Source organism: Entelurus aequoreus, linkage group LG01 (genome assembly GCF_033978785.1).
Source record: "Entelurus aequoreus isolate RoL-2023_Sb linkage group LG01, RoL_Eaeq_v1.1, whole genome shotgun sequence".
Lineage (NCBI taxonomy): Eukaryota > Metazoa > Chordata > Actinopteri > Syngnathiformes > Syngnathidae > Entelurus > Entelurus aequoreus.
This window is the reverse complement of record NC_084731.1, coordinates 62,263,661-62,275,936: the sequence shown is the minus strand read 5'-3', so window position 1 is coordinate 62,275,936 and position 12,276 is coordinate 62,263,661. Positions and strand designations below refer to the sequence as shown.

The following is a 12,276-nucleotide window of genomic DNA, read 5'->3' as shown; positions in this document are numbered from 1 at the left end:
ATTGTAGTAAATTATGCAAATTACTCAATGATGTCATGGTGACCACGCCCATAGCCACGCCCCCACCGCCACAGGTATCTTGGCAGTTTATGGGAAACACTGTGCTGATTGGTCCAATGAGTGGGAGGTCCAGAGTTTCAAGGTTCAGGTTCATCATTTTTCAACAAGAAAAAAAACTTGTGGACCATTGTGGAGTGTTTACTGACGATGGTTTAAAGATTGTGTCAAAGTCTAGTACTCTACATGTAGTAGTACCCAGGAGGACTAGTACTCCACATGTAGTAGTACTCAGGATGTCTAGTACTCAGGAGGTCTAGTACTCTACATGTAGTAGTACTCAGGAGGACTAGTACTCCACATGTAGTAGTACTCAGGATATCTAGTACTCCACATGTAGTAGTACTCAGGAGGACTAGTACTTCACATGTAGTAGTACTCAGGATGTCTAGTACTCCACATGTAGTAGTACTCAGGAGGTCTAGTACTCCACATGTAGTAGTACTCAGGATGTCTAGTACTCCACATGTAGTAGTACTCAGGAGGACTAGTACTCCACATGTACTGTAGTAGTAATCAGGAGGACTAGTACTCCACATGTTGTAGTACTCAGGAGGTCTAGTACTCCACATCAGTGTTGGCGCTAGGAATCTTCAAAACGGGGTCCCAGGGACCCCATCAAGTCATAAAAATGGGGTCCCACTGTAAATGTATGGGGTCCCACTTTTTTGTAACCGTTTTGAAAACAAATTATAAATGTATGCATTATCCTGTTACATCTCACATTCTATATTGTGTTTTGGAAAAAGGTTGTCATAAACGTTACTTAAAGGCCTACTGAAACCCACTACTACCGACCACGCAGTCTGATAGTTTATATATCAATGATGAAATCTTAACATTATAACACATACCAATACGGCCGGGTTAACTTATAAAGTGACATTTTAAATTTGCCGCTAAACTTCCGGTTCGAAACGCCTCTGAGGATGACGTATGCGCGTGACGTAGACCGGCGAACACGGGTATGCCTTCCACATTGAAGCCAATACGAAAAAGCTCTGTTTTCATTTCATAATTCCACAGTATTCTGGACATCTGTGTTCGTGAATCTGTTTCAATCATGTTCATTGCATTATGAAGAAGGAAGCTGAGCAAGCAAAGAAGAAAGTTGTCGGTGCGAAATGGACGTATTTTTCGAACGTAGTCAGCCACAACAGTACACAGCCGGCGCTTCTTTGTTTACATTCCCGAAAGATGCAGTCAAGATGGAAGAACTCGGATAACAGAGACTCTAACCAGGAGGACATTTGACTTGGATACACAGACGCCTGTAGAGAACTGGGACAACACAGACTCTTACCAGGATTACTTTGATTTGGATGACAAAGACGCAGACGTGCTACTGTGAGTATGCAGCTTTGGCTTTTTTTTTTGCGTATGTACGTAACTTTTTAAAAATATATAAGCTTTATGAACCTTGGGTTAGGTGAACGGTCTTTTGGGCTGAGTGATTGTGTGTGTTGATCATGTGTTTGAATTGTATTGGCGTGTTCTATGGAGCTAGGAGCTAGCAGAGGAGCTAGGAGTTAGCATAACACGTACCGTACCGTACGTGCGCGTCACGTACGTAACTTTTTAAAAATATATAAGCTTTATGGACCTTGGGTTAGGTGAACGGTCTTTTGGGCTGAGTGATTGTGTGTGTTGATCAGGTGTTTGAATTGTATTGGCGTGTTCTATGGAGCTAGGAGCTAGCAGAGGAGCTAGGAGCTAGCATAACAAACACGCAGGTGTTATTATGCAGGATTAATTTGTGGCATATTAAATATAAGCCTGGTTGTGTTGTGGCTAATAGAGTATATATATGTCTTGTGTTTATTTACTGTTGTAGTCATTACCAGCTGAATATCAGGTACCGTGAGTATGCAGCCTTGGCTGCTAAACATTCGATAACTTGACCGTATGTGCGCGTCACGTACGTAACTTTTTAAAAATATATAAGCTTTATGAACCTTGGGTTAGGTAAACGGTCTTTTGGGCTGAGTGATTGTGTGTGTTGATCAGGTGTTTGAATTGTATTGGCGTGTTCTATGGAGCTAGGAGCTAGCAGAGGAGCTAGGAGCTAGCATAACAAACACGCAGGTGTTTTTATGCAGGATTAATTTGTGGCATATTAAATATAAGCCTGGTTGTGTTGTGGCTAATAGAGTATATATATGTCTTGTGTTTATTTACTGTTGTAGTCATTCCCAGCTGAATATCAGGTCACCCCCGGCTCTCACAGCATCTTCCCTATCTGAATAGCTTCAACTCCCCACTAGTCCTTCACTTGCACTTTACTCATCCACAAATCTTTCATCCTCGCTCAAATTAATGGGGAAATTGTCGCTTTCTCTGTCCGAATCTCTCTCACTTCATGCGGCCATCATTGTAAACAATAGGGAACTTTGCGTATATGTTCAACTGACTACGTCACGCTACTTCCGGTAGGTGCAACCCTTTTTTTTATCAGATACCAAAAGTTGCAATCTTTATCGTCGTTGTTCTATACTAAATCCTTTCAGCAAAAATATGGCAATATCGCGAAATGATCAAGTATGACACATAGAATAGATCTGCTATCCCCGTTTAAATAAAAAAAATTCATTTCAGTAGGCCTTTAAATAATTAAACAAATAACACAAAAGAAAACAAATGCAGTAATAATAATAATAATAATGGATTAGATTTATATAGCGCTTTTCTAGACACTCAAAGCGCTTCACAGAGAAGTGAGAACCCATCATTCATTTTTACAACTCATTCATTCATCATTCATTCTCCGGTGTGAGCGGCACCGGGGGCAAGGGTGAAGTGTCCTGCCCAAGGACACAACGGCAGCGATTTTTTGGATGGTAAGAGGCGGGGAGCGAACCTGCAACCCTCAGGTTTCTGGCAAGGCCGCTCTACCCACTACGCCATGCCGCCCCCAAGTACGAGTATTTGGTATCAATAAAACTTTCGGCAAATCAAAATTTAAGAAACTGTACCGGAAAGTGCATTACTTACAAGTCGACCAATAATAAATCATGAATAATTTGACGCGGCAAAAACACCGTATTTTCCGGACCATAGGGCGCACCGGATTATAAGGAGCACTGCCTATTTTTAATATTTTTTCACATATTAGGCGCACCGGATTATAAGGCGCATTAAAGGAGTCATATTATTATTTTTTTTTTGTAAATGTAAAAGACTTCCTTGTGGTCTACATCAGGGTTCCCCAACCTTTTTTCCACCAGGGACCGGCTTAATGTATGCATTACTTTCACGGACCAGCTTTCTACGTGTGGCAGATAAAAACAACAACAAAATTAGCCTTTGGCAACAATGTGAAAGTTAAGTCGGAGAGAATGCGGTAGTTTATAAATTAACTAGATTAGGCAATTCCTGAAGGAATAGCATGTGAATGCTCCAATGCTGACAGAATGAAGTATGAATGTAAGAATAGTTTCAATGTTGGAATGTTTTGAATGTTGAAGCATTTGAATTTCCAGGAAAACCGGAATTTGGTTTGGAACTTGGTAAAGACTTTGCTTGAATGTTCAGGATGAGTGGAATATGTTGAAGGTGGAATATTTTGAATAGGTTGAAAAATGTTGGAATTGTGAAAGAGTGAAAAATGGATCATTCATTTGGAATGGGGACAATGTCCCTAAAAACGGAGAATTCTTGGAAATCTGGGAATTTTATTTTACAGTTTTTGAAAGGGAGCACACAATTCTTGAACAGGCTGAATATTTTGAAGTTGGAACAGTTTGAGTGGGAGTTGTGGAACTTTGAAAAATGTCCCATTCTTTTCAATGGGAATTTCATGGAAATTTGGGGATTTCGGTAAAAGAGGGAATTTTTGGGAAAATGCAAAAAAAAATGAATCTTCGGAATGAGTTGAAATGGTTGGTGTTGGAATTTTTCAAATCGGTCGAGAAATGTTGAAGTAGTAACATCTTTAATTGAGAAATGGTATTAAGGAATTCCTCGAATTTGAAATGGGTTGAAAAATGTGGAAGGAGTAGTTGCCAGAAAAAAGGGTCAAAAAAGGGTTTGAAAAAAACTGGAATTTTTTTTTCACTTGAAAAATATTATAGTTTTAATGTCCAGATGAATGGAATATGTTGAAGGTGGAATGGTATGAATCGGTTGAAAAATGTGTACATTTGAAAAATGGCCAATTCATTTTGAATGGGAAAAATTTTCCCGAAAACCTGGAATTTTGGGAATATGTCAACGGAAAGCCCGCGATTGGAATGGTTTGAATCAGATGAAAAAAGTGGAAGGTAGAGCGCGCCAAAATCTGGAGAAGAAGAAGTTGAATAAAAATAGATGAATTTTGGTGTAGAAAACCTTATTAATTGTGTGAATGCCTTTAAAGCAGGGGTGTCAAACTCAAATACAGAGTGGGCCATAATTTAAAACTGAACAAAGCCGCTGCAAAGGATTCTGGGTATTTGTTCTGTTGTGTTTATGTTGTGTTACGGTGCGGATGTTCTCCCGAAATGTGTTTTTCATTCTTGTTTGGTGTGAGTTCACAGTGTGGCGCATATTTCTAACAGTGTTAAAGTTGTTCATACGGCCACCCTGAGTGTAATCTGTATCGCTGTTGATCAAGTATGCGTTGCATTCACTTGTGTGTGCGTGCAGAAGCCGCACATATTATGTGACTGGGCCAGCACTCGTTGGACTGGATGAAAAGCGGACGTGACGATTTTCAGGAAGGGCACTGAAAGTTGGGAGTCTCCCGGGAGGGTTGGCAAGTATGAGAATTAGCGGTGAATGCTGTGTTACCGCGGCACTGCCGCTGTATATAATCAGCGGGCCAGCTCTAGTGTAAATTTGATATCGCCTCAAGGGCCAAGTGAAATTACATGACGGGCCAATTTTGGCCCGCGGGCCAGAGTTTGACACCCATGCCTTAAAGCATTCACACAATTAATGTTGCTGTGCGGCCCGGTAGCATATGCCTCACGGACCGGTACCGGTCCCCGAACCGGTGGTTGGGGACCACTGGTCTACATAACATGTAATGGTGGTTCTTTGGTCAAAATGTTGCATAGATGATGTTTTACAGATCATCTTCAAGACGCTTTCTGACAGTCGCTTCAGGATGCGCCGTTTTGTGGGTGGTCTTATTTACGTGGCTCACCTTCGACAGTGTCTTCTCCCCCGTCATCTTTGTTGTAGCGGTGTAGCGTGCAACCGTCTGACCGGAACTCTAATGACTAAAGTTCCTTGGGTGAATTATGTAAACTCACTAGACCGGTATGTTTTAGCACTTTTATGGCGAGTTTACTGACAGATATAATAAGAACTTTACACTACTTTATATTAGAAATGGCACTAAAACATTTACTACTAAAACATTTTGATAGATTTTTTAGCGCCGTGTGTAATGTTCTATATTTTCAATGGAACTAGGGCTGCAACTAACAACTAATTTGATAATCGATTAATCTGTTGATTATTACTTCGATTAATCGATTAATAATCGGATAAAAGAGACAAACTACATTTCTATCCTTTCCAGTATTTTTGTGACGATCTGTCACTTCATTTCTGTTTGTTTTCCTCGTTTTTGGATTTACTTCCTATCAGTGCTCTTATTTTGGTTTCCACTTCCTGCTTGTTCCGCTGAGCACTGTTATTCACACACCTGCTGTTGATTGGCAGCTGGTCCACACCTGCGGCCAATCAACCTGTGTGCTATTTATGCCTTGTCTCGAGCACTCCTCAGTGCTCGATGATAACTCTTTATGATGGAACTGTTGATTGCAAGACTGCTTCATTTCTCTGTTGATGATAATTAAAGTCATCTTACCTGCTCATCGTCCTCCTGGTTCTTGCATCTTGGGGTCACAAAAACGGCAGCCATGCGAGTTCCCAACAATTTTATTGAAAAAACCCAGCATACTGGCACCATACTTATTTAGATTATTGTTTCTCAGCTGTTTGTAAATGTTGCAGTTTATAAAAAAAGGTTTATAAAAAATTAAAATAAAAAGTAGCCCCTGCGCATAACATAGATCCAACGAATCGATGACTAAATTAATTGCCAACTATTTTTATAATCGATTTAATCGATTAGTTGTTGCAGCCCTAAATGGAACGTTTAAAATGTTGGTGTTTACTTGAGCCTTATCTCTTATGTTTGACTGCGATCTACTGGTCACACTTATAATTACACCCTGTACCAAATAAAATAGTGTAGCGTCCTGGAAGAGTTGGTGCTGCAGGGAATTCTGGGTATTTGTTGTGTTGTGTTTATGTTGTGTTGCGGTGCAAATATTCTCCCGTAATGTGTTTGTCATTGTTTTTGTTTAGTTTGGTTTCACAGTATGGCACATGTTTATGACCGTGTTGGCGATGTTTATACGGTATGTATGGCTGTTGAGTAAGAATGCCCTTCATTCGCTTGTACATGGGATGTTCAAAAGCAACATAGTTATTTAAATTTGGTATACCGTAATTTCCGGACTATAAGCCGCTACTTTTTCCCCTCGTTCTGGTCCCTGCGGCTTATACAAGGGTGCGGCTTATATACGGCCTGTTCTTCTCTGACACCGACGAAGAGGATTTCGGTGGTTTTAGTACGCAGGAGGAAGACGATGACACAATGATTAAAGACTGACTTTTCATATACCGGTAGGCTGGTTATTTTGATAACGTACAGGCGAGCACTTTGTATTACTTTGCACCGTTGTATTATTTGTACTCTGCACGAATGCTGTTCGCCATGTCAAAGATGTGAAAGTTTGATTGAATGATTGAAAGATTTATTGTTAATAAATGGGACGCTTTGCGTTCCCAAACAGTCATCTCTGTCCCGACAATCCCCTCCATGGTAGCAGGAACCCCTATATACTACGGTAATTACACATCAAAACCCCGCGGCTTATAGTCGGGTGCGGCTTATATATGGAGCAATCTGTATTTTCCCCTAAATTTAGCTGGTGCGGCTTATAGTCAGGTGCGGCTTATAGTCCGGAAATTACGGTAATCGTGCAGAATGACAGCTTTTCTAACATCTTAGATTTAAGACCATTATCACCCCTTCCAACACTTTAAAAGCATTGAGGTCGGTGCGCTCAACCTTACAGTCCAGATAATCCAGTGAACAAAATGCCGGCGGAAAGCGAAAATCTGTAAAAAAAAAAAAAAAAAATGTTGCGTCCTTTCTGATTTCAATGCATAAAAAGACACACAAAGTGCTTTAGCGCCAACACTGCTCCACATGTAGTAGTACTCAGGAGGACTAGTACTCCACATGTAGTAGTACTCATGAGGACTAGTACTCCACATGTAGTAGCACTCAGGAGGTCTAGTACTCTATGTGAATGGTGAAAGACTCAAACAAAATATCTAGATTCAAACAATAAATCTATGAATGGTCAAAAATTCAAAGGTACAAACAATAAATCTATGACTGGTGAAAGATTCAAACAATAATATATGAATGGTGAAAGATTCAAACAATAAATCTATGACTGGTCAAAAATTCGAAAATTCAAACAATAAATATATGACTGGTGAAAGATTCAAATAATAAATCTATTAAAGATTTAAACAATAAATCTATGAATGATTCAAACAATAAATATATGAAAGATTCAAACAAATCTATGAATGATTCAAAGATTCAAACAATAGATTTATGAAAGATTCAAACAATAAATCTATGACTGGTGAAAGATTCAAACAATAAATCTATGACTGGTGAAATATTCAAACAACAAATCTATCACACTACTCAGCCTCCCTGGGAAAGTTTACGCCAAGGTACTGGAAAGGAGGGTCCGGCCGATAGTCGAACCTCAGATTCAAGAGGAGCAATGTGGATTCCGTCCTGGTCGTGGAACAACTGACCAACTCTTTACGCTTGCGGGAATCCTGGAGAGGGCCTGGGAGTATGCCTATCCAGTCTACATGTGTTTTGTGGATTTGGAGAAGGCGTATGACCGCGTCCCTCGGGAGATCTTGTGGGAGGTGCTGAGGGAGTACGGAGTGAGGGGAACCCTGTTGAGGGCCATCCAATCTCTGTACAACCAAAGCGAGAGTTGTGTCCGGGTGCTTGGATGTAAGTCGGATCCGTTTCCAGTGGGGGTTGGTCTCCGCCAGGGCTGCGCTCTGTCACCTATCCTGTTTGTGATTTTCATGGACAGGATTTCTAGGCGGAGTCGTGGCCATGGCGGAGAGGGTATACGTCTCGGGGGGCTAAAGGTTGCGTCACTGCTGTTTGCAGATGATGTGGTCCTGATGGCACCTTCGGTTCGTGACCTTCAGCTCTCACTGGATCGGTTCGCAGCCGAGTGTTCAGCGGCTGGAATGAGGATCAGCATCTCCAAATCTGAGGCCATGGTTCTCAGCAGGAAACCGATGGTTTGTACAGTCCGGGTAGGGGACAGGACTCTGTCCCAGGTGGAGGAGTTTAAGTATCTCGGGGTCTTGTTCACGAGTGAGGGAAAGATGGAGAAGGAAATCAGCCGGAGAATCGGAGCAGCTGGGGCAGTATTGCAGTCTCTCTGCCGCACTGTTGTGACGAAACGGGAGCTGAGCCAGAAGGCAAAGCTCTCGGTCTACCGAGCTATCTACATTCCTACTCTCACCTATGGTCATGAAGTGTGGGTAATGACCGAAAGAATAAGATCGCGGATACAAGCTGCCGAAATGAGTTTCCTCAGAAGGGTGGCTGGCATCTCCCTTAGAGATAGGGTGAGAAGTGCAGTCACCCGAGAGAGACTCGGAGTAGAGCCGCTGCTCCTTCGCTTGGAAAGGAGCCAGCTTAGGTGGTTCGGGCATCTCGTGCGGATGCCTCACGAGCGTCTCCCTAGGGAGGTCCTCGTTGCACGTCCCACTGGGAGGAGGCCCCGCGGCAGACCAAGGACCAGATGGGGGGATTACATCTCCTCTCTGGCCTGGGAACGCTTCGGGATTCCCCAGGAGGAAGTCGCAAATGTTGCTCTGGAGAGGGAAGTCTGGGGGTCTTTGCTGGAGCTGCTGTCCCCGCGACCCGATTCCGGATAAGCGGTTGAAGATGGATGAAGATGGATGGAAATCTATCAATGGTGAAAGATTCAAACAATAAATCTACGAATGGTGAAATATTCAAAGATTCAAACAAATCTATGAATGGTGAAATATTCAAAGATTCAAACAAATCTATGAATGGTGAAATATCCAAAGATTCAAACAATAAATCTATGAATGGTGAATGATTCAAATAATAAATCTATGAAAGATTAAAACAATAATCTATGAATGATTCAAAGATTCAAACAATATATGAATGATTCAAAGATTCAAACAAATCTATGAAAGATTCAAACAATAAATCTATGACTGGTTGAAAGATTCAAACAATAAATCTATGAAAGATTTAAACAATAAATCTATGAATGATTCAAAGATTCAAACAATATATCTATGACTGGTGAAAGATTCAAACAATAAATCTATGAAAGATTCAGACAATAAATCTATGAAATATTGAAACAATAAATCTATGAATGGTGAATGATTCAAAGATTCAAATAATACATCTATGAATGGTAAAAGATGTAAATAATACATCTATGAATGGTGAACGATTCAAACAATAAATCTATGAATGGTGAACGATTCAAACAAATCTATGAATGGTGAAAGATTCAAACTATACATCTATGAATGGTGAAAGATTCAAACAATACATTTATGAAAGATTCAAACAATACATCTATGATTGGTGAAAGATTAAAACAATAAGTCTGAATGATTCAAATAATAAATCTATGAATGGTGAAAGATTCAAACAATAAATCTTTGACTGATGAAAGATTCAAACATCCATCCATCCATTTTCTACCGTTTATTCCCTTCGGGGTCGCGGGGGGCGCTGGAGCCTATCTCAGCTACAATCGGGCGGAAGGCGGGGTACACCCTGGACAAGTTGCCACCTCATCGCAGGGCAAGATTCAAACAATAAATGTATGAATGGTGAAAGATTCAAACGATAAATCTATGACTGGTGAAAGATTCAAAGATTTAAAAAATAAATCTATGAATGGTGAAAGATTCAAACAATAAATCTATGAAATATTTAAACAATAAATCTATCAATGGTGAAAGATTCAAACAATAAATCTATGAATGGTGAAATATTCAAAGATTCAAACAAATCTATGCATGGTGAAAGATTCAAACAAATCTCTGAATGGTGAAAGATTCAAACAAATCTATGAATGGTGAAAGATTCAAACAATACATTTATGAATGGTGAAAGATTCAACGATTCAAACAATACATCTATGAAAGATTCAAACAATACATCTATGATTGGTGAGAGATTCAAAGATTCAAACAATAAGTCTATGAATGATTCAAATAATAAATCTATGAATGGTGAGAGATTCAAACAATAAATATTTGACTGATGAAAGATTCAAACAATAAATGTATGAATGGTGAAAGATTCAAACGATAAATCTATGACTGGTGAAAGATTCAAAGATTTAAGAAATAAATCTATGAATGGTGAAAGATTCAAACAATAAATCTATGAAAGATTTAAACAATAAATATATCAATGGTGAAAGATTCAAACAATAAATCTATGAATGGTGAAATATTCAAAGATTCAAACAAATCTATGAATGGTGAAAGATTCAAACAAATCTATGAATGGTGAAATATTCAAAGATTCAAACAAATCTATGAATGGTGAAATATTCAAAGATTCAAACAATAAATCTATTAATGGTGAAAGATTCAAACAATAAATCTATGAGTGGTGAAAGATTCAAACAAATCTATGAATAGTGAATGATTCAAACTATAAATCTATGAAAGATTCAAACAATAAATCTATGACTGATTCAAAGATTCAAACAATATAAAATTGGTTCAAAGATTCAAACAAATCTATGAAAGATTCAAACAATAAATCTATGAATGATTCAAAATTTCAAACAATAACTCTATGAATGGTGAAAGATTCAAACAATAAATCTATGAAAGATTCAAACAATAAATCTATGAATGATTCAAAGATTCAAACAATAAATCTATGAAAGATTCAGACAATAAATCTATAAATGGTGAATGATTCAAAGATTCAAATAATACATCTATGAATGGTAAAAGATTCAAATAATACATCTATGAATGGTGAAAGATTCAAATAATACATCTATGAATGGTGAACGATTCAAACAATAAATCTATGAATGGTGAAAGATTCAAACAATACATCTATGAATGGTGAAAGATTCAAACAATACATTTATGAATGGTGAAAGATTCAACGATTCAAACAATACATCAGAAAGATTGAAACAATACATCTATGAATGGTGAACGATCCAAAGATTCAAACAATAAATCTATGATTGGTGAAAGATTCAAACAAGTCTAGGAATGATTCAAATAATACATCTATTAATGATGAAAGATTCAAACAATAAATCTTTGTCTGGTGAAAGATTCAAACAATAATTATGAATGGTGAAAGATTCAAACGATAAATCTATGACTGGTGAAAGATTTAAAGATACAAACAATACATCTATGAATGGTGAAAGATTCCAACAATAAATCTATGAATGGTGAAACATTTTAACAATAAATCTATATTCAATGATTCAAACAATAAATCTATGACAGGTGAAAGATTCAATCAATAAATCTATGAAATATTCAAACAATAAATCTATAAATGATTCAAAGATTCAAACAATATATGAGTGATTCAAAGATTCAAACAAATCTATGAAATATTCAAACAATTAATCTGAATAATTCAAAAATTCGAACAATAAATATATCAATGGTGAAAGATTCGAACAATAAATTTATGACTGGTTGAAAGATTCAAACAATAAATCTATGAAAGATACAAACAATAAATCTATGAAATATTTAAACAATAAGTCTATGAATGGTGAATGATTCAAAGATTCAAATAATACATCTATGAATGGTAAAAGATATAACGATTCGAACAATACATCTATGAAAGATTCAAACAATACATCTATGAATGGTGAATGATTCAAAGATTCAAACAAATGTATGATTGGTGAAAGATTCAAACAATGAGTCTATGAATTATTCAAATTTTTAAAAAAATCTATGAATGGTGAAAGATTCAAACAATAAATCTTTGACTGGTGAAAGATTCAAACAATAAATCTGTGAATGGTGAAAGATTCAAACAATATATCTATGAATGGTGAAAGATTCAAACGATAAATCTATGACTGGTGA

The 12,276-nt window shown here is 38.0% G+C and overlaps 1 protein-coding gene across 2 annotated transcripts in view; it reads left to right on the top strand.

Annotated features, from left to right (window-relative positions):
* Window positions 1-12,276, top strand: part of suox (sulfite oxidase) — a 103,020-nt gene that overhangs the window by 9,830 nt on the left and 80,914 nt on the right. The gene's annotated exons all lie outside the window — the stretch shown is intronic.